At 33.6% G+C, this 22,206-nt stretch overlaps 1 protein-coding gene across 7 annotated transcripts in view; it reads left to right on the top strand.

Moving 5' to 3' along the window:
• GULP1 (GULP PTB domain containing engulfment adaptor 1) overlaps positions 1 to 22,206 on the top strand; it is a 274,786-nt gene that overhangs the window by 70,857 nt on the left and 181,723 nt on the right. For all 7 annotated transcript variants that reach the window (XM_081260913.1, XM_081260909.1, XM_081260907.1 and 4 more), the window contains exon 2: positions 16,433 to 16,535. The gene's annotated coding sequence lies outside the window, so the exon portion shown is untranslated. The remainder of the gene's footprint in view (positions 1 to 16,432; positions 16,536 to 22,206) is intronic.

Here is a 22,206-nt window from a genome sequence, read left to right on the forward strand (position 1 = left end):
CTCATGTCAGTGCATGGGATTTATTTGTCAAGTTTTAGTTTCTGAAGAGAGACTGTGACAAAAGTATGATATGATCCCAGGAACACAGAGACAGGTACCAGGATAGTGATAGTTGCATACCGAAACTCAACAAGGGGTGCAGAGTTAGGAATGTAACGTCTACACCCCCTTAACACAATGGATGGCTTCCAGGAGGAAGGAGGCTGTGACTCTGGGCCCAGCAATCAGCCTTGTCCATCAGCCAGTCAGCAGAGTGCAGAACATGATTGAATGAGGAATGGAAAAGCCTAGGTATTCTCTTCCCTAAAGTGATTTGTCTGCAGGGTAGGGTGGTTTGGGAATCCAACGATGAAGCCTTGGAAATAAGGATGTAGTAATGTTCTGTGGGTGTCCTTGTAATTATGAGCACACCGTGTTCCACCTCCTGCCTTGGCATCTTTATCTTTTCTTACTCCTTTCTACTTCTCATGCCTTTCTCTTTTCTCTTTCAACCTTTGCTTTCCCATTTTTTCCCCCAGATGCAGGGTATATTTTGTAAGCATGAAAAAAGTTTTGTACCTAATATTTTATGGCTGGAAACTAAAATCTAATATATAACTAAGAATAATCTAGGAAAAATGTGTGGGATCCATAAAATTGAGTGAAATTTTAACTATATATTTATTTTGCAACATTGATGCAGTCTTAAGAATACATTTAATTTAGCCTTGTTTAAAAAAATAAATCACAAAATGCTTTAAGCACAACAAAAAATACAGGAGCCATTATATTTGCTTTATTGTTCTTGGGAGAAATTTGTTGTTTTTGCTTTTGAATTAGCTACAGAAGAATAGATATCTACAGATTTATATGACCTTTTGCCCCCCCCCCCCCTTCATTGGTGCATTATAATTCCTTGGGAATACATTAATTGAATAGAATAAATATGAAATTATTTTACAATGTTGGATATAATGAAGTTTTTGCTGTTTTTTGTTTGTTTTGTTTTTTAATCACTGATTCTTAAGGGGAATATTAAGGAGACAGGACAGAAGAGATGGTGTTAGATTCTTTGGGTTACAAAGAAAAAGACTCAGGGTACCCAAGTAAGGTTAAGCTTGAGGATGAAGACAGGAGTTCTGGCCATGTGTCCAGTCTTTAAGGATTTTCCCAGGGAAAATGGACTGAGATTAAGAAATGGAAAGTAACCAGCGCAGCTCTTCCAAGCAGATTCCCTCTCTGCCCTCTAGTGACAGAGTTGATTCTCTACCTTTGTAATGAGAAAGGTTCCCTTCTGTCTTGCTTTTTCTATGGCTCCAAACACTGTCTTCTGGATCATATTTCTTTGTCTTCTTCTGACCCATTTTCTGATCACTCACAGTTCTTATTCTGCATGACTTCTACTGTCTCCTATCATTTGTAAAGCATCTTCTTCTTATGTATCTTTTGTTTTCTTTTCTAGTCACAGAGACTGATTCAGAATCTAGAACATGTTCTCTGTTTTGGTAATTCATTTTCTCTCTTTTGGTGGAGCTTTTGTTGCTGTGGGGTTCAGGTTCCCGTAGAAGACTTAGATCAGTTGGTCTTAACCTAGGTGCTCACGCTGGTCTCTTTAGAAGGAGGAGGGTTATGCTCAATGCCTCAGATAGGGTTATTCTTTCAGCAGGAGGAGGAGAGCAGGATGCTTGCAGATGAGATTTATAGCAGCAATAGTCGTTTTCTGAGCATACAGATGGCTAGTTTGAATATGGTGAGAAATTACTTGGGCATGCGGAGTATGGTGGTTGGAGGACCACCTGCAGTGCCTACACCAGGGACCTGCTCATAGTTGACCTTCCATGTATTTTTGCCTTGAGCAAAGCAGTCAGTGAATAAGAAATACCTCCCTCATTTAATTTACATATTTCCCTTCCAATTTAATTTTCATTTTATGGGTTAATTTCCACCCATAGGTGGGACTTAAAAATACATAAGTTACTTCTCCAGGAAATTGCACTTACTTGATATTGATGGCGTTTGTAAGCATATACGATTATTTCATTTTTTTTAAAGGAACAAAGATTACATCTCAGAGTATTGTCTCTATCTTGGAAACATTACTTCTCTATAAAATCCCTTAGCAGGTGCTCACAGATTATGCAGATAGTATCCACTAAAAGCACAGCTAGTGTTTTTAAAATGGGAGGTGAAGTTGCCTTTCAAATGTAAGTTACTTCTGTTTAAATAACAGTCTCTCTGTCTCTCTCTCTCTCTCTCTCTCTCCCCCCCCTCCTCCCCTTCTCCCTTTCTCCACCCCCTTCTGTCTCTGTCTTCTCCCACCCCTTGTTTATGTGTTTGTTGTCAGAGTAGAGCTCCTGACTTACTAATAAGATTCTCTTACTTTAACTCTTTCCTTTCCTCACCCAAATCCTCCCCAAACATGTATCTAGCATTTACTGTGGACCAGGCATAAAGAAAATGATGCAATTTCAGTATAATTCAGACCTATAGCAAGGGCGTGATTGCCACATTTAAAATGCAGCTGGCAAGATACAAGTATTTTGAATACTATGGTTTCCTTGATTAGGCAGCAATTTCCATTCATTTGTACACACATCTGCCACGTAGTTTTAGACTTCATACTGTGCCTGTTTTCTTCTATAGCACATATTCTTGGCAGGTATTAATAGAAAAAAGACCAAACTTCACCATTATTTTAATTGACAATAAACAATTTATAGTTTAGGATAGTTTTCTTATAAGACTACCCCTTAACCAAAATGGATAAGAGCTTTTCTATTCCAGGACTATCAATAAAAACTTAAGAGCTTACCAAAAAAGTGCAATCAAAGGATAAATAACACATAGGATTAGTATGCAAACTATGTGTGATATCATCCAGGTGTAAAAAGGAAATAAAGTTGTGGTCTTGGCTCTGATGTTACTGACTCAATTCTCATTGTTATGTTTCTCTTTGGTAAAAGAGGAAAAATGGAATATTATATATGGGACATGGTTGTTTGGAAAATAAAATGCAATTATGTTAGTGAAAGCACTTGGAAAAATGAAAAGAACCTTACCAATTCATCATCAGAGACTGACCTAATTTGTACAGATTACTACTTAGAAATTAAGAATTAAGTTAGATGAAACTGCTTAATGGGCTGACATCGATTTTAGCATTTATTACAAGTTATTATAATTCATTTGCATGTATGTCTCCTCTACTTTATTTGAAGCTAAATTTCTTCGTCTCTTTTCCCAGTCCAAAATGCAATGCCAGACACTTAGCAAGTGTTCAATAAATGTTAATTGGATGAATAAAACTAGGGAGAAGATGAGGAAAGAATAATCTTTAAAATATCAGAATATGCTTATTATAAAGTATCCCAGCAACTTTGCCATATTTTACAGAGAGAGGTACATCTATCATACTAAGTCATTGATTCATCTGTGCCTCAAACTGAGATTGGAAGATTTTTGTTCCCTTCAGCTCACTTGCTGTAAATGGTTACAGCACACTAGAAAGAAGCATGTGCTCCTGGCACTATTGACCTCATTAACTGTATTATGCAATGTCTTCATTGTCTGAAATAATGTTTCCTACTGATTTGATTTTAAGTGTTTTCATGCACAGCAAAGAGATGAAGACTGGTTTGTCCAGTTTTCCAGAGATGAGTTCTCCAGGGGAGTGATTTCCTATGGCCAATGCTAGTTTTTATCCCTTTAACGAATAGATGCTGAAAATTAGGAAGATTTTTCTTTGATTATCTTCTTCTTTTAATGAATCACAACTTGGAAATTAGAAATTCTTTGTATTACATATTCTTGTATTTTCTGTGGCTCCTTGTTGAAATGTCTTACTGAAAGTTTACATGGAAGGGCAGATTTTGATTCTACTTACTGGAAAAGGGAAGTTTGGTTGAACATTTTACTTCTTCAGCACAAGTCATTACTTATCCTGGAATGCATCTTTTGTTGCTGGTAAAGTGATCTCACATTTGTATAGTGCTTACAGCTTTCACACATGCCCCTAGGAGAGAGGGAAGAAAGATAACGTAGTTTTGCAAAATGTGCTATAAGTTATAGAACATTTGATTTAACTTCCATGCAACATACTTAATCATCAAATTAAGTTAGACCTGATGTTATTATTTGGCATTGCCATCACTTTTAATTTTTCTGATAAATCTGTGAACAAAGAAGAGATTTACTAAATCTCCTTTAAACTATGTCATTGGGTCTTGGGAGATTAAATCCAACAAAATGATTGCTGTCTTCTTTGCTCACAGATGGAAAACTATCTTCAAATATCACAGAACAGTTGGAAAAGAAGAAATTTTTAAAGTATTGTTAAGGCAGAAAAAACTTCTTTTGATGAAGAAAATGTAGAGAAGTCTTAACAAAAAGATGATCAAAGAAGGGTATATATAGTGTTTGTTCTTTATAAGTAATTTATATATTAATTTTATAGTCTAGATGATATTTTATGGGGATGGAGAAGGTAATCATTCAAATACATATTTATCATGCATGACTTGTTTCTTCAGTGGTTATAGTTGGTGGAATTATATTTGAGTTGGGACTTAGTGCTAAGGGAAAGGGGGAAAATGGAGAAAAAAAATCTAGAGATGATCAGGTACTTGTGGGGAGCAGTAAATAGTGATATATATATATTTGAACCCAGAGAAGAAAAACGGTCATAACACTTTTATAAGGGAACAAAAATGAAAAATGAGATTTCATAAGCTAAACTTTTACGAATTTAATAGTTGATATTTGGGGAAAACTTTTTAATATGTTATATTTTGTGATACTGTGACATAGTCCAGCACCTGGTCTTCAAAATGAAATTGTGAAACTGTAGACTCAGGTATCTGATATATCTATAACTTTCTTATAAAATAAAGTTGAGTTTATATTTCCAGTTCTACAAGTGCTGATATTTCAAGTGATTATTTTCAATAGGCTCTTCAGACATCACACAGAAGATATCAAATCCTTAGGCATGGAAAGCTATTAAAGGTCCAGATGTCAAAGCAGATACTTCACTGTAGAAACTTCATTGCCCAGTTAGTAGGACACAAAAGATAGCTACTATCCTTGTACAGAGCTTTAAAGAAATAAGAAATTACCTTTTCATAGTAGAAGAAGGTTAGAATAATTCTATTCAGCAATCAATATGTTTTTTTAATTTGCTTTACATTGTAAAATATTATGGTAACTCTTCAGCAATTAGATATCATTCACTGTGTGTAATTTTTAAATGAGGAAATTTTTCACATTAATATTGAACATGAAGTTTATGAAATTTTTCATATCTTGGATAAATCTGTTTATTTACTATTTGATCCCCTCCATGATTCTCAACAGAAGTAAAGATGTAATTAATATTGTAATATTCCTACCTACATTTGGTGAAACACTGTATTGCATCTTAAGCAAACATAAAAATTTTGAAGTCTCTAAAGTTCTCCCTATTTATCTGAAAAACCTACTAAAGGCTCATTTGAAATTTCGTGTACTTTTAAAGTCTCTAACAATAATGCATATTTTCAAAACAACAAAAGAGTGGTTGAAAAATAATTTTGCAGGAAAATTTTATTTTCTTCAACATATCAATCGTTTTGTCCCATTATTACTTTGTGATGTTAGCTCAACTAAGGGGAAGCCATATAAAATTCAATAAAGTATGTACCAGTAAATAGTGTACATTTAAGAGTAATTATTTGGTTATACTTGACAGAAAACAACTAAAACTCGGTTGAAACAAAATATACATTGGTTATCATAATCAAAAGTTCTATAGTGGTCTTCAAGCATGGCTGAATCCAGATACACATACACACTCTCACACACACACATATGTATTTGTGTGTGTGTGTGTGTATTATTAGTTATTGATAAAACTTTATTTATTTATTTGTTTCTATGTGCTGCTGAGAATCGAACCCAGTGCCTCACACATGCCAGGCAATTGCTCTACCACTGAGCCACAACCCCAGCCCAGGCACTCATATATTTATTTCTTTTTCACTACCCTGCTTTCCAGGGTAAGACAGCTAGATATTTCAAGTCAAGAAATCTAATGTCCAAATAAATTTCAGGCTTTCATTTGTGCAGTTAATCAACTCAAGGGGAAAGAGATTACTTCTTTCAAGGTTTAGAGAAAGGCACTGATTTTATCTTGCATATTGTAACTTTATCCACACTTTTTTTCATGAATGCTTATGACTAGGATCATGCTCTTATTGACCTGTCCTGGTACTGGCATTGCTGTCCATACCCAAATATGTCTGCGGGAAGAAGGGAAAAAGTGTGGGTGTGCAAAAAAAACCCAGGATGCTATTCCCAGAATGTTTGGGGGTGGGGAAGGGTTGAGGTGGTGTCAAGAGAGCACAATGTAAGTATATACTAAAGTTAATGAAGAATGAAAGATGTACTGTTATGTGAAAATGTCACCTGATAAAAGAGCTGCAGTTCAAAATAGTACACTAACATTTGGCATTAGAGAAGCATACAGAATGATTGTAGAACATTCTGAAAATGTTTGCTAAAGAAAAGACTTCAAACATGCCCAGTCACTATATAAGACACTTGTGATATTTACGTCTCTGAGTCTGTTTCCTCATTCATAAAATAATAATTATATGATTAACAGTAGATTCATATGTATACTTTTGGTGCTGCATTATAATGATATGAAAAGTTTCCCAGCTTTTATTGAGTGTATAATTTAAAGTGAATCGTATCCAATTATGGTGATATTGCAATTAATTTAGGATAAAGACAAGATTAAGTAAAATTCTCCTCATCCCCAACCAATTGTGGGAAATTGAAGACTGAATTATAGCTCATTAAAATTTGCATTTAAATATATTACACACTTTGTGGAGAGTATCATGAGTAACATTAGGCTTCATAGGACTAGAAAATCTAAACTAGTGACTATTTATATAATCCAAGTCTATCTTTTCATTAAATAATCAACCAATTCTTGGCTTCTTTCATTTGAATAGTATTTATTGTGTGACTATTTAAAAACTGCTTAATAAGGGCCTTTATTGAATAGCTGCTTTCCTGAATTCTGAAATATATTTACATGATATGTAGCTTTTATTAGTATTATGAAGTCTTCTAAAAATTAAGTGTGGCTTTTGACAGGTTTTTTTCACATTTAAAAATATCTTAACAATCAGTTTTTTAAAATTGGTACATTATAATTATACCTAATGGGGGTATTTATTGTTATATATTCATACGTGCACACAGTACAACAGTATAATTTGGCTAGTACCATGCTCTACTACCCTTACTGTCCCTTTTCTCTAGTCTACTAGATTCCCTTTAATTTTTTCTTTTTTAAAATTAATTAATTTATTTTAATTAGGTATGTATGACAGCTGAATGCATTTTGATTCATTGTACATGATTGCAGAACAACTTTTCATTTCTCTGATTATACATGATGTGACATCACAACATATGTGCAGTCATACATGTACCTAGGTTAATGATGTTCATCTCATTCCACCATTTTCCTTCCCCCATTTCCACTCCTCACCCCTCCCTCTCATTTGCCCCATCAAAGTTCCTCCATTCCTCCCATGCTACCCTCTCCACCCACATTATAGATAAGCATATACTTATCAGAGAGAACATTGGTTTTGGGTTTGGCTTACTTCACTTAGCATGATAGTCTCCAACTCCACCTATTTACCTACAAATGCCATAATTTTATTCTCTTTTAATGCTGAGTAATATTACATTGTGTATATATATACCACAATTTATTTATCCAATCATCTGTTGAAGGGCCTTTTGGTTGCTTCCACAGTTTAGCTATTGTGAATTGAGCTGCTGTAAACATTTGATGTGACTGTGTCACTATAGTATGCTCATTTTAAGTCCTTTGGATATAGACTAAGCAGGGGCATAGCTGGGTCAAATGGTGGTTCCATTCTAAGTTTTCTAAGGAATTTCCATACTGCTTTCCAGATTGGTTGCACCAATTTGCAGTCCCAAAAGAAATGTGTGAGTGTGCCTTTTCCCCCTCATCCTTGTTAACATTTACTGTTGTCTGTATTCATGATAACTGCCAGTCTGACTGGTATGAGATGAAATCTTAGAGTAGTTTTGATTTGCATTTCTCTAGTTACTAGAGATGTTGAACATTTTTTTTCATATTTTGTTGTCCAAATATATATCTTCTGGGCTGGGGATGTGGCTCAAGCGGTAGCGCGCTCGCCTGGCATGCGTGCGGCCCGGGTTCAATCCTCAGCACCACATACCAACAAAGATGTTGTGTCCGCTGAGAACTATAAAATAAATATTAAAAATTCTCTCTCTCTCTCTCTCTCTCTCTCTCTCTCTCTCTCTCTCTCTCTCTCCTCTCTCACTCTCTCTTAAAAAAAATATATATCTTCTTCTTAAAAGTGTCTTTTCAGTTCTTTGGCCCATTTATTAATTGGGTTGTTTGTTTTTATGGTGCTAAGTTTTTTGAGTTCTTTATTTATGCTGGAGATTAGTGCTCTATCTGACCTGCATGTAGGAAAAATTTGCTCCCAAAATGTAGGCTCTCTCTTCACCTCATTGATGTTTCTTTTGCTGAAAAGAAGCTTTTTAGTTTGAGTCCATCCCATTTATTAATTCTTAATTTTATTTCTCGTGCTTTAGGAGTCTTGTTAAGGAAGTTGGGGCCTAATCCGATGTGATGAAAATTTGGAACTACTTTTTCCTCTGTTAAACACAGAGAATCTGGTCTAATTCCTAGGTCCTTGATATACTTTGAGCTGAGTTTTGTGTATGGTGAGAGATAGGGGTTTATTTTCATTTTGCTGCACATGGATTTTCAGTTATCCCAGCACCGTTTGTTGAAGAGGCTATCTTTTCTCCAATGTATGTTTTTGGCATCTTTGTCTAGTATGAGATAACTATATTTTTGTGGGTTTGTCTCTGTGTCTTCTATTCGGTATTTTTTATCTATATGTCTATTTTGGTGCCAATATCATGCCATTCTTGTTACTATAGCTTTTTAGTTTAAGGTCTGGTATTATGATGCAGTATTATGATCTTGCATCATAATACAGTTAAGGATTATTATACTTAATAATCTTGTTAAGGATTGCTTTGGTTATTCTTGGTGTCTTATTTTTCCAAATGAATTTCATAATTGTTTTTTTCTATTTCATAAGGAATAATATGGGATTTTAACTGGAATCGCATTGAATCTCTATAGTGCTTTGGGTAGTATGGCCATTTGGACAATATTAATTTTATCTATCCAAGAGCATGGGAAATCTTTCCGACTTCTAAAGACTTCTTCAATTTCTTTCTTCAGTGTTCTGTAGTTTTCATTATAGAAGTCTTTCACCTCTTTTGTTAAGTTGGTTCCCAAGTATTTTATTTATTTTTTTTTTTTGAGGTTATTGTGAATGGGGTCATTTTCCTAATTTCTGTTTCAGAGAAATTATCACTGATGTATAGAAACACAATTGAATTATGGGTATTGATTTTATATTCAGCTACTTCACTGAATTCATTAATTAATTCTAGAAATTTTCTGGTGGAGTTTTTTGGATCCTCTAAGTATAGAATCATGTCATCAGCAAATAATGATAGTTTGCGTTCTTCTTTTCCTATCTGTATACCTTCAGTTTCTTTTGTCTGTCTAATTGCTCTGGTTGGAGTTTCAAGGACTATGTTGAAGTGGTGAAAGAGGGCATTTTTGTCTTATTCCAGGTTTTAGAGGGAATGCTTCCAATTTTTCTCCATTTAGAATTATGTTAGCCTTTGGTTTAGCATAGATAGCTTTCACAGTGTTGAGATACGTTCCTACTTTCCCTAGTTTTTCTAATGTTTTGAACATGAAAGGGTACTGTATTTTGTCCAATAGTTTCTCTGCATCAGTTGGTATAATCATATGATTCTTATCTTTAAGTCTATTGATGTGATGAATCATATTTATTAGTTTCCTTATGTTGAATCAAACTTGCATCCCTGAAATAAACCCCATTTGATCATGGTGCACTATTTTTTATATGTTTTTTATATGCAATTTGCCAGAATTTTTTTTTTTTTAAGAGAGAGTGAGAGAGGAGAGAGAGAGAGAGAGAGAGAGAATTTTTTAAATATTTATTTTCAGTTCTCGGCGGACACAACATCTTTGTTGGTATGTGGTGCTGAGGATCGAACCTGGGCCGCACGCATGCCAGGCGAGCGCGCTACCGCTTGAGCCACATCCCCAGCCCCCAATTTGCCAGAATTTTATTGAGAATTTTTGCATCAATGTTCTTCAGGGATATTGGTCTGAAATTTTCTTTCATTGATGTATCTCTGCCTGGTTTTGGTATCAGGGTGATACCACTTCATAGAATGAGTTTGGAAGGTTTCTTTCCTTTTTTATTTCATGGAATAATTTGAGGAGTGTTGGAATTAATTCTTCTTTGTAGGTCTTATAGAATTCAGCTGTGAATCCATCTGGTCCCAATGTTTTCTTGGTTGGTAGGCTTTTGATGGCATCTTATATTTTCCTTCCTTGAAACTGATCTGTATCTGTTTAAATTGTATGTGTCCTCTTGACTCAGTTTGGGTTGATCATTTGCCTCTAGAAATTTATTGGTGACTTCAAGGTTTTCTATTCTAATGGAGTATACATTTTCAAAATAGTTTCTAATTGTCTTTTATTTTTTAGCTGTATTTCAGTAGTGTCTGTCATGATATTTTTTTTTTCATCACAGATTTTAGTAATTTGAGTTTTCTCCCTCCTTTTCATTAGAGTGGCTAAGGGCTTGCCAATTTTATTTATTTTTTCAAAGATTCAACTTTTTGTTTTGTCAATTTTTTGAATTGTTTCTTTTGTTTCAATTTCATTGATTTCTGCTCGAATTTTAATCATTTCCTGTCTTCTACTATTTTTGGTATTGGTTTCTTCTTATTTTTCTAGGGCTTTGAAATGTAATGTTAGGTAGTTTATTTGTTGACTTTTTTTTCTTTGGGTGAATAAGCTAAATGCAGTGAACTTTACTCTTAGCACTGCCTTTATAGTGTCCCAGAGATTTTGATAAGTTGTATAAGAATTTCATTTACCTCTAAGATCTTAATGTTTTTATCTCCTCCCTGATGTCTTCTGTTATCCATGTGTCACTCAATAGCATATTGTTTAGTCTCCAGGAGTTGGAGTAGCTTTTCTTTTAATGTTTATCATTGATTTCTAGTTTTATTCCATTATTGTCTGATAGAATGCAGGGTAGTATCTTCAATGTTTTGTACTTGTCAAGACTTGCTTTGTGGTATAACATATGGTTTCTTGGAGAAGGATCCATGTGCTGCTGAGAAGAATGTGTATTCACTTGTTGATGGATGGAATATTCTATATATGTCTATTAAGTTCAAATTATTGATTGTAATATTGAATGATATAGTTGATTTGTTTAGTTTTGTTTGGAAGATCTATCTAGAGGTGATAGAAGTGTGTTAAAGTCATCTAGTATTATTGGGTTGTGGTATTATTTGTTTAGTTTTGTTTTGAAGATCTATCTAGAGGTGATAGAAGTGTGTTAAAGTCATCTAGTATGATTGTTATGTCTTGTTGATGTATGAATCCTTTAAGCAGTATTAAATGTCTTTATTTATCCCTTTTCACTAGCTTTGGTTTGAAGTTCACTTTATCTGATATGAGGATGGAGATTGCTGCTTGTTTACATGGTCCATGTGAGTGGTATGTTTTTTCCCACCCTTCCACCTTCAGTCTGTGGATGTCTTTTCCTGTGAGATAGTCTCTTGAAGGAAACATATTGTTAGGTCTTTTTTCTTTAATTGAATCTGTCAGTCTGTGTCTTTTAATTGATGGAGTTGAGGCCATTCACATTCAGGGTTATTTTTGAAATATGATTTGTATTCCCAGACATTTTGGTTTATTTTATTTATTTATTTTTTTTATCTTGACTTGGTTTGTCCTTTGATTGGCCTTTCCTTTAGTGTAGTTCCTCTCTTTGCTGATTTTCATTGTTGTTTTTCATTTCCTCCTCCTGGAATATTTTGTGGAGAATGCTCTGTATTGCAGGCTTTCTCAATTTAAATTCTTTTAACTTTTGTTTATCGTGAAAAGTTTTCATTTTGTCACCAAATCTGAAGCTTAATTTTGCTGGATATAAAATTCTTGGTTGGCATCCATTTTCTTTCAGAACTTGGTTTACGTTGTTCCAGGATCTCCTGGCTTGAGAGTCTGGGTTGAAAAATCTGCTGAGATATGAATTGTTCCCCCCGATATGTGATCTGATTTCTTTCATGTCTTCTCTGAGCCACACTAGCAGCAAGATATTCCTAAAATAATATCTATCTATCTATCTATCTATCTCAATGTTATTATAACATTTATACAAATATGTATATACATGTATATCATATATGTTTAACCATATATATGTACCTATATATGTTTTATATATATGTACACCCACATATATACATATTTGTGTGTGTGTGTGTGTGTGTGTGTAGCACTTCCCTGTTTTATCATCCTCTTGTCACCTTAGGATAAAATCCAAATTTTACAGCGCAGTGTTCACAAGCTTTCCTGATGTGGTCTCAAGTTGTCACTAGAGCTTTGTGCAGGACACTCACTTTTAAGTATTTTACTTTCAAGTCAATGTACTGTTTACCTTTCCTGCCACTTGGCGAGTTGTTTCTTATTCTTCCTCTCCCACCTGTGGCCTTTTCCTACTTAGTAGCTAGACAGTTTCTAACTGAAGGTTCATGGGTTCCATCTTTTTTTTAAGGAAGATTTTTCGGAAGCTCCTCTATGTTTCTGTGGCACCTGACCTTACTATTTATACAGCACTCATTACATTGAAAAAATGTAGAGAATATAGACTTATTTTCCTCTTATCATTGACTAAAACAATTAAGCATTCAAGATATACTTAGTTAATATTAGTTAAGTGGACTAAATGATTTTTCTAATGTATTTTCCTTAAAGAATAGGGGTGTGGTCATGATTATATGTATGCCATAGCCTTAATGGGAAGACTGGAATACACAGGAAATGACTGCCCCAAGCCACTTAGGGCAGACTCCTAAGTCACCACATTTGTACCTTAGGGTGGAAACATTTGAGAAGATCATAGCTGGTTACGGATGGGTAACTGGGGGCATAAACCGGAAGAGGAAACAAACTGGAGTCTGTTTATTAAGTGGAGAGTAATTTACTCTGACATAACTGCATGTAGGCAATAAGGGAAATAAGAAGGACCAGTAATGCTAGGTGTCTGGCTGTTGAAGTAAGCATTGCTCTATTTACTTACTTGAAGTCATTTTTAAAAAGGAGAAAAGAAAAATAAACATTAGATCCAAATATTTGATTTGTGTATTTTGAATTTTAGAGACTGTGGGAGATGACTATGTAGGAGTTTTTTTTGCAAAATTTTTCAGATTAAATTTAAATAATATTAAATTATTGGACTATGTAGAAATGATAATATTAATAATTGTGGTTTGTGTGTCATTTACTGACAAGTAGAGATGACTTTTCGTTTGCCTTGTTTGTTCAGTTTGGTTTATTCTATAGGAAAATTTAAACATACAAGTGTTATGTTAACAGTTTGTGTTGCAATTCTAATAGTGTTTTTCATAAGTCAGTGTTATTGGGAAAAATGAAAATTTTGCTAAAGGAATGATTGTCTTCATTTATTTCCTATACATCTTCAAATTGTATGAGAATGTCATAAATAGTGGCAAACAGTATCAAATTAAACATACTAAAATTTTAAAAAAGCATTTGAATTGGACAGCAGGATTTTATATTAAAATGTAAAAGAAAAACATGTTCAAAAGAGCAGTTTATAAGCCAATCTCATTTTTTGAAAGAATATTCTAAGTGTTCTTTCTATGAACAAATATAATCATGTCACCCTTGCAATAATAGATCCAGTGCAGAATATATATCATTTTCCTGCAAAAAGAAAGACAGAAGTAGGCATAAGTTCATTCTTGATTTGGATGTGGGTATTTTTCTGGGCTTCTTTATTCTGTCACATTGCATAAAATATTCTACTTTGAAAAGTATTTCCTATAGTAAGATCAAGTTTCAGTTAATCTGAAATGCAAATAAAAGCTCTGGGAATGTTAAGTTGAACTGACCATTTTGAGGAACATGTTAATTTTTTGTACTGGGGGTTGAACTCAGGGGCACTCAACCAACCAGACACATCCCCAGCCCTATTTTGTATTTTATTTAGAGACAGGGTCTCACTGAGTTGCTCAGCACCTTGCCTTTACTAAGGTGGGCTTTGAACTTGCAGTCTTCCTGCCTCAGCCTCCTGAGCTGCTGGGATTACAGGTGTGTGCCACTGAGCCCAACTATGTTTACTTTTTAATAATATTTTAGAATATGATTTATTGAATATTTTGGTTAACATTTATGTTACCTTGGATAGCTTCTCTCTAACTTTTTAGATTAATATTTGCCACTAAATTACCCTCATTCTGAAAAAGAACTAGTTTTTACCCCTCTTTCTTCTTCCCTAAGACAATAAACAAGAAAAATATGATCTTGTTTATTAAATCACTCTGGAAATCATGACATGGTTTCATGGTTTTCTTCTCATTATGTATCATGTTTAAAATTCTCTATCCTCAATGGACAGACCTTTTTTCATAGCTAGCAGTATAGGACAAAGCAGTCTTTACATTTTGAGGAAAGATAAAATGAATTTTATCATTCACACATTCCAAAGTCTAGTGATCAGTAAGAGAATACCATATGATTTAGCAAATATCATCAGACTGGATGGGCAATTATTATTTATCTTTAATATAATAAAGTATCATTATGTGGCCTTGAAATATTTTAGAATATGATTTATTGAATATTTTGGTTAACATTTGCTTATATTTTAATTTATATTGCTTATATTTTAATTCAGATGTTTAAATTGCGGTCTTCTGGGGCAGATGCTCTTGATGAACTGCCTATGTGCTGTTCCCCTTAACACTGCAGTTCACACTGGCAGAATCTCCATTATTAGATATTCCTGCATTTGGGTTTCTTTGACTACCAAAGACAACTTTGCCAACCAAAGCAGGCGGGAAGTCCCAGGGAATTAACACAACTGGGAGCATGACTCAGCTAATGATTAATGAGGGTTGGTGTATCCCAATGCCTACTCTGTCATTCTTCAGGTGAGACATATCTGTCTACACTGGGTATCAGATTTTCCCCAGCCAGTTTACACTGTAGTTGCCAATAGTGTTGATGGACTTGATGATGCTCTCTCTGTTAATAAGAGGCCTTACAGTACTTGTCTCACTTCTTTTCTCCCTACTGCTGTTTCCTGGGATCATTTTACAAATAAATTGTCTTGTAATTGAGTTGTTAGATCAGGATTTGCCTCTGGGGTAAGTTAAATTAAGATCTTTTTAAAGCTCTGATAGAAAAGGAAAAGAAAGTGAACAAATAGATAAACAAGTTTCTAAAGAAGATTGCACCTAAGATGAAAGAAGAGTTTTCAGTGTATGTATGTAGGTGTGTGTATGTGTGTGTGTGTGTGTGTATATATATATATATATATATATATATATATATATATATATATATATAAATCTTAGATACAAACACAGAAATAGGAATAAAATAATATTTGATCTCACTCTATTATTGAAGAAAGTAAAAACTGTAGGTATGGTGTCACTGATACTCATATCATGGTGGAGGCAAGACAAATTTGTGTGTGTATATATATATATATATCTCCTTATTTTTGCCGGAAAAAAATGGTGTTTTGGCAAGAAGAGGTATTATTCTGTGAATTTTTCTGCTACCATTTGGATTTATGTTGGAGGTACATTTGAAGTGACTGAATTAAGGGAAGACCATTTGTGCTGTTGTATCTACCTGGAAAGTCTTTTTCATTTTGTCTGTTGGGATGAAAATTTAAAAGTCTTAACCCAAACTATCTGTTTTGGTTTTAACATGTTGATCAACAGAAGGATATCTATCTAAATGCCTTTTTATCATAATTGAAGTGGAATGAAAATAAATATTTGCTTTTTCATATTCTGTATCACTTTGGGAATCATGAGCAGGTTGTGAGCTCGGTTAGTCTAATTAGCTACTATATGAAAGAGATAACTGAGCTACTTACACAGCAAAAGGGAGAGAGGCATTTATTGTCCACCAACTACCACTGTGTTATAACAGTAACATACCTACGAGTTAAAACATTTAACTCACTAGGTATGTGGCAGTACTGCTACTTGTCATCATCTAGCAACCTGCCACTATCTTTTTTAAAAATATGTTTTATTATTATTTACCTATCATATGGAAACTTTATTGAACTTTCACAAGAAGTATAATTAAAATTTTAGAAAATATAATGTACTCTCTAAATAAAAGAATGTAATTACTGATGAATTCTATTAAGCCCAATTTTAATTTCATTTTTATTGTATTTATTTTATCTGATATACATAGGAGAGGAAGTGATAGAAGAAGAATTCTGTTGGCAGCTATATGATTGAAGCTACAAAAGGCCAAGTGTCCATATATTCTTTCAACTATATTTGAGAATATTCAGGTAAGAACAAATCATTACTTATATACTATTTCTAAAAAAATTATTAAAGGAAAATGATAAAATATATTAAAGCAAAATAAAATTAAGAGCAGAAATAAATGGGGTACCACAGTGCACACCTGTAATCCAAGCAACTCAAGAGGCTGAGGCAGAAGGATTAAAAATTGAAGGCTAACTTGGGCTACTTTGGGAGACTCTGTATCAATGAAAAAATAAGAATGGCTAGGAATGTTGCTCAGAGGTAGAGTACCCTTGAGTTCAATCCTTGGTACAAAAAAAAAAAAAAATCAAAACAAAACACAAATACTTTTTTTTTAAAAAAATAACTTTTGTGGTTGTTCTATGTCATTTGATTTTTGCTTTGCTGGTTTTCTTTTTTAAACCAAATTGAGGTGATAAATTATATTTTTGTATCTTTGTTGATACTATTATGGTTATTTTTATTTTTATATTTTTGTGCTGTGTGCAGGTCAAACTCATGATAGAAATTTATTCTACCACTGAACTATAATCTAAGCTTTCTTTATTATTTTTGTAACACACCTACTTTGTTCTGTTCTTTGGGAATGTGAATTTATGTTTCATATTTTACACTGTATCATTTGACATATAAATGATTTTAAAATATTTTAGGGTATGTTCTGGGTGTGGTGGTGCATGCCTGTAATCCCAGTGGCTTGGGAGGCTGAGGCAGGAGGATCTTGATTTCAAAGCCAGCCTCAGAAGGTAGAAATGGTTAAAGTTGTCCTTACTCAGTTTTGAAGACTGTTGAATTATTGACTACTATTTTATCATTCAAAAAATTTTATTAACTAAACTTACTTTGGGTTGAAGAAAAACTCAAAACTAGGATTTTAAATTTTGATTGAAAACCGTAGCTTTCTCCTAGTCAGATATATTTAACAAACATATTCCCTTATATAACTAGGCCTAGAAGAAAAGTGGCTATATATATGCATAATCTTATATATGCATAATCTTTCCACATGACTGAAAATGCAGTATTTGTCAATGAAGACAAGTATCCATTTGTTTAACTGATGTTTATTGAAAACTTAGTGTGACATTAACCTAACCACTGTGATTATTGAGCAATGGGAGTGGTGTTAGTTGAGATTAGGGAAAGAGAAGCACAGAAATAGTTCCTTGTTACTTTGACTTTTCAATAAAACTATGATAAGATAAGAAACATATTTCAGTAATTCCAGTAGAGGCAGAGTGTACCAAGTGCCACAGAAGAAGTAAAAGGAAAGAACAGTTGCTGAAGTGAGGCCTCTTCACAAGTGGGAAGCCAGATTTCTAGAATAAGTAGGACTGGTAGTTAAAAGAGATGGAGAGTCAACTCAGAGCAAAGGGCAGGGCCGGGAAGGCATGGGGGATTATCAAGAAATTAGATAGATAGAGTAGAGAGAGCAAATTAGTGGGGAGTGTGTTCTCTGATTTGGGTTGATATACTTTGGAATTTGTATTTCATCATTAGATAGCAAGGACTAACTTTTTATAGTTTATATATATGTTTACATACATATATATGTGTGTGTATATATATATCTATATATATATCTATATATACACACACATATATAAACACAATATTATTTAATTTATTTATTTAACGTGGTGCTGAAGATTGAACCCAGTGCCTCATGCATGCATGTGAGGCAAGCACTCTCACTGAGCTACAATCCCAGCCATATAGTCATTCTTTTATAGAATCAGATGATCTGTGCTATCCCTAAAGAAGTTAATTTAGTGATACGTGTTTTTTTTTTTTAAAAAAACAAAAACAAATAGAACTCAGATTAAAGAAAAGTAGAGTAATTTGTAGACTTTTCCTTCTTTGAAATCACCATTGGCTGAACACTTGCTATTTGCCAGGCACTAAACTATGAACTATAGAAAGAAAATAATGAAGAAGACATAATCCCCACCCCGGGAGGTTGTAGTGTATTGAATGAAGTATACATGACGAACAAATGAATATAGTTCAATATGACACTTTAAGGGTAGATTCAGATTCAAGGAATGGCTAGCAGTCACTTGGGTATTTAACTTCCCAGTGGAGCTGCATTGTTTTATAACCAAATCTGGGAAGTGTCGTCCCATCTGTAGTGAGTTGCATGTTGGTTTCCAAACAGATTCTCAAGTCCTAACTTGTGAATGTAAAATTATTAGACAGATAGGGTATATATATATAATTAAGGATCTTTGTATGTGATAATCTTGAATTAATCAGTAGAACCCTGACTTCAAGTCCTTAAAAGATAAAGAGAGGGGGAAGTACTGGTGAAGGAAATCTTCCATATTATGTTATGTCCATGTACAAATATACCACTCCTGATTATATATGTAATTATAATTTACCAATTAAAATATCAATAACAACAACAGAAAGGAGTTCAGCAGAGTAGAACAAGTAGATCAGGTGAACAGAAAAGGATAGTACTGGGGAATGAGATTGATCAATTATAATTTGTGCATATACAAATATGGCATAGTGAATCTTATTTCTAATTATAATGTACCAATAAAATAATGAAAGATATAAAAAAAAGAAGGCCATGTGAAGACACTCAGGGACTCCAGGTGTCTCCTATTACCTGTTGATGTAGCCACATGTTGTGGAGAAGCCACCAGAAGCTGGAAGACAAAGGAGACATAACCTCACTTTTAGTTTACTGAGGAAGTGTAGATTTTTCAATACCTTGATTCAGACTTCTGGCTTCCAGAATGACGACAGGATATATTTCTATTCTTTTAAGGCAGCCAGTGTATGTGTGGTAATTTGTTTTGGCAGCCCCGGGAAACTAATATACCACTGTTTCTGTAGTCTCCTATTATTTAGAAGTAAGTTACTGAGTCTAGATTACATTTCAAGAGCACAGGATCACAAAGGGGCAAGAAAACCAGCAGGCAGAGATTGCTGGAAATCATCTTAGAAGCGACCTGTTCCGTTTGACTTTGCTTCTGGCTACCTCCCTTTGTATGCTGTGTCTACACATGGAACAAACTCAGTAGATCAGAGGTTAAAATCATTATCTCACATTCTCAAAATCATGATCTTTCATCTGTATTTACTGCCTCTATGATCAGAATTACTATTCACCTGAATAATCAAATTGGAAAACTTAGAGTCAAGTAAAATTTCTTCTCATTTAAAATGTCTATCCTTACATTGATTAGCTATTCTTTTTCATTCTATTCTCTGCATTTTTATCATTTACAACTCCTTATTTTTAATGTCTTACCTACTGTTTTCAGGCTTTTATGATAGCTTCCAAAAGTAGTTTAATAGTCTTTAAATGTTCAAGTCTTTCTAACCCTTTCCTCTTCAAATCTTTCCTGCCAAGTGGATATGAAACCCACATGGGATAAGTTCATTCCTTTTACTTAACATTTTTCTTTGGGTCTCTCCCTTCTTTATAAGCCAGATGACAGTTACTTAGCAGGAAATAGTCCCTGGTGATCTGACTTTTGACTTCCTGATTTCAACTTTATATTTAATCATTACTTCACATACATCTATAGAATTGTATAAAATTGCAAAACATCTTATGTTCTCCATTTTTTGGTTATACAATCTCTTTTTCTACCGAGTAGGTGTTTTTTAAGATTCAAAATACCTAGCAGGATGACTAATACTAATGGTTAGCAAAAAATAGATTTTTATCCATTTAAAACTAATGGAAAAGATGAAAGAGTAGGAAACAGAAAACTCTTAAAACTCAACAAAATTGCTAAATGTTTATACTAGGCTAAACTGGAAATAAAGAAAAGAGAAAAGGATTTATGGGCTGATTATGGACAAGGACTGTGAAATTTAAGGATAGGGTTAAAGGAAATATAAGTTCAATGTAAATGTGTAGGAGAAGTAGAAAGTAAAAAAAAAAGTTTACAAAAAGAGAAAATTTTGATCTTAGATTATAAATATAGTTTAATCAGATGAAGACACATCAAGGGAACAAAACTTCAGACCAATATCCATAATGAACATAGATGCAAAAATTTTTAATAGAATACTGACAGAAATCACATACAAAAACACATTAAAAAGATAGTGCACCATTATAAATTGAGGTTTGTCCCAGGGATGCAGGGTTGGTTCAACAAATGGAAATCAATAAATGTAATTTTTCATATCAATAGACTTAAAGATAAGAATCACATGATTATCTTAATAGAAACAGAAAAAGTATTTGCCAAAATATAGCATCCATTCATGTTCTAAATACAAGAAAAACCAGGGATAGCAGGAACATACCTCAACATTATAAAAGCTATATTTATTAAATCCATTCTAATTGGAAAAAGAATTCTCTCTAAAAACTGGAACAAGACAGGAATGCTTTCACCACTTTTATTAAATCTAGTCTTTAAAACTGTGGCATAGCAATTAGGCAAAAGAAGAAAGTAAATGAATATGAATAGGAAAAGAAGAGCTCAAACTATCCCTATTTGCTGATAACACCATTCTTTATATAGAAGACCCAAAAAACTCCACTAGAAAGCTTCTAGAACTCAAACAAAGTCAGCAAATTAGCAGGATATAAAATTAATACCCATAAATCAATTGCATTCCTATACATCAATGATGAATCAGCTGAAAGATAAATTAGGAAAACTACCCCATTCACAATAGCTTCAAAAATAAATAAATAAACAAACAAACAAACAAACAAATAAATAAATAAAAACACTTGGGAATCAATCTAACAAAAGAGGTGAAAAACCTTTACGATGAAAACTACAGAACATTAGAGAAAGAAATTGAAGATCTTAGAAGATGGAAAGAGCTCCCATGTTCTTGGATAGGCAGAATTAATATTGTCAAAATGGCCATACTACCAAAAGCTCTATACAGTTTTAATGCCACTCCTATTAGAATTCCAATGATGTTTTTCACAGAAATAGAAAAAGCAGTCATGAAATTCATTTGTAAAAATAAGAGACCCAGAAGAGCCAAAGCAATCCTTAGTGAGAAAAAGGATACAGTACGCATCACAATACCAGACATTAAATCGTACTACAGAGCTATAGTATTAAAAACAGCATGATATTGGCACCAAAACAGACATGAAGACCAATGGACCAGAATAGAAGACACTTGAGACAAACCTACATAAATACAGTTAGCTAATGTTAGACAAAGGCACCATAAACATACATTGTAAAAAAGATAGCCTCCTCAACAAATGGTGCTTGGAAAACTGGAAATCCATATGTAGCAGAATGAAATTTAACTGCTGTCTCTCACTCTGCACAAAACTCAACTCAAAGTGGATCAAAAATCTAGGAATTAGAAACCCTGCACCTCCTAGAAGGAAATGTTGTCCTAACACTCCATCATGTTGGCTTAGGAACTGACTTCCTCAACAAGACTCTTAAAGTGCAAGAAGTAAAATCAAGAATCAACAAATTAGATTGTATCAAACTGAAAAGCTTTTTCACAGAAAAGGAAACAACCAAGAACATGAAGAGGGAACCTACCGAATGGGGGAAAATCTTTGCCTTCTGCAACTCAGAGCATTAACCCGGTATATATAAAGAACTAAAAAAAATTTATACCAATAAAACATATAACCCAATTAATAAATGGGCAAAAGAACTAAACAGGCTCTCACAGAAGAAATATAAATATTCAACAAATACATGAAAAAAATATTCGACATCT

This window comes from Spermophilus citellus (assembly GCF_964194105.1).
Source record: "Spermophilus citellus genome assembly, chromosome: 11".
NCBI classification, from domain to species: domain Eukaryota; kingdom Metazoa; phylum Chordata; class Mammalia; order Rodentia; family Sciuridae; genus Spermophilus; species Spermophilus citellus.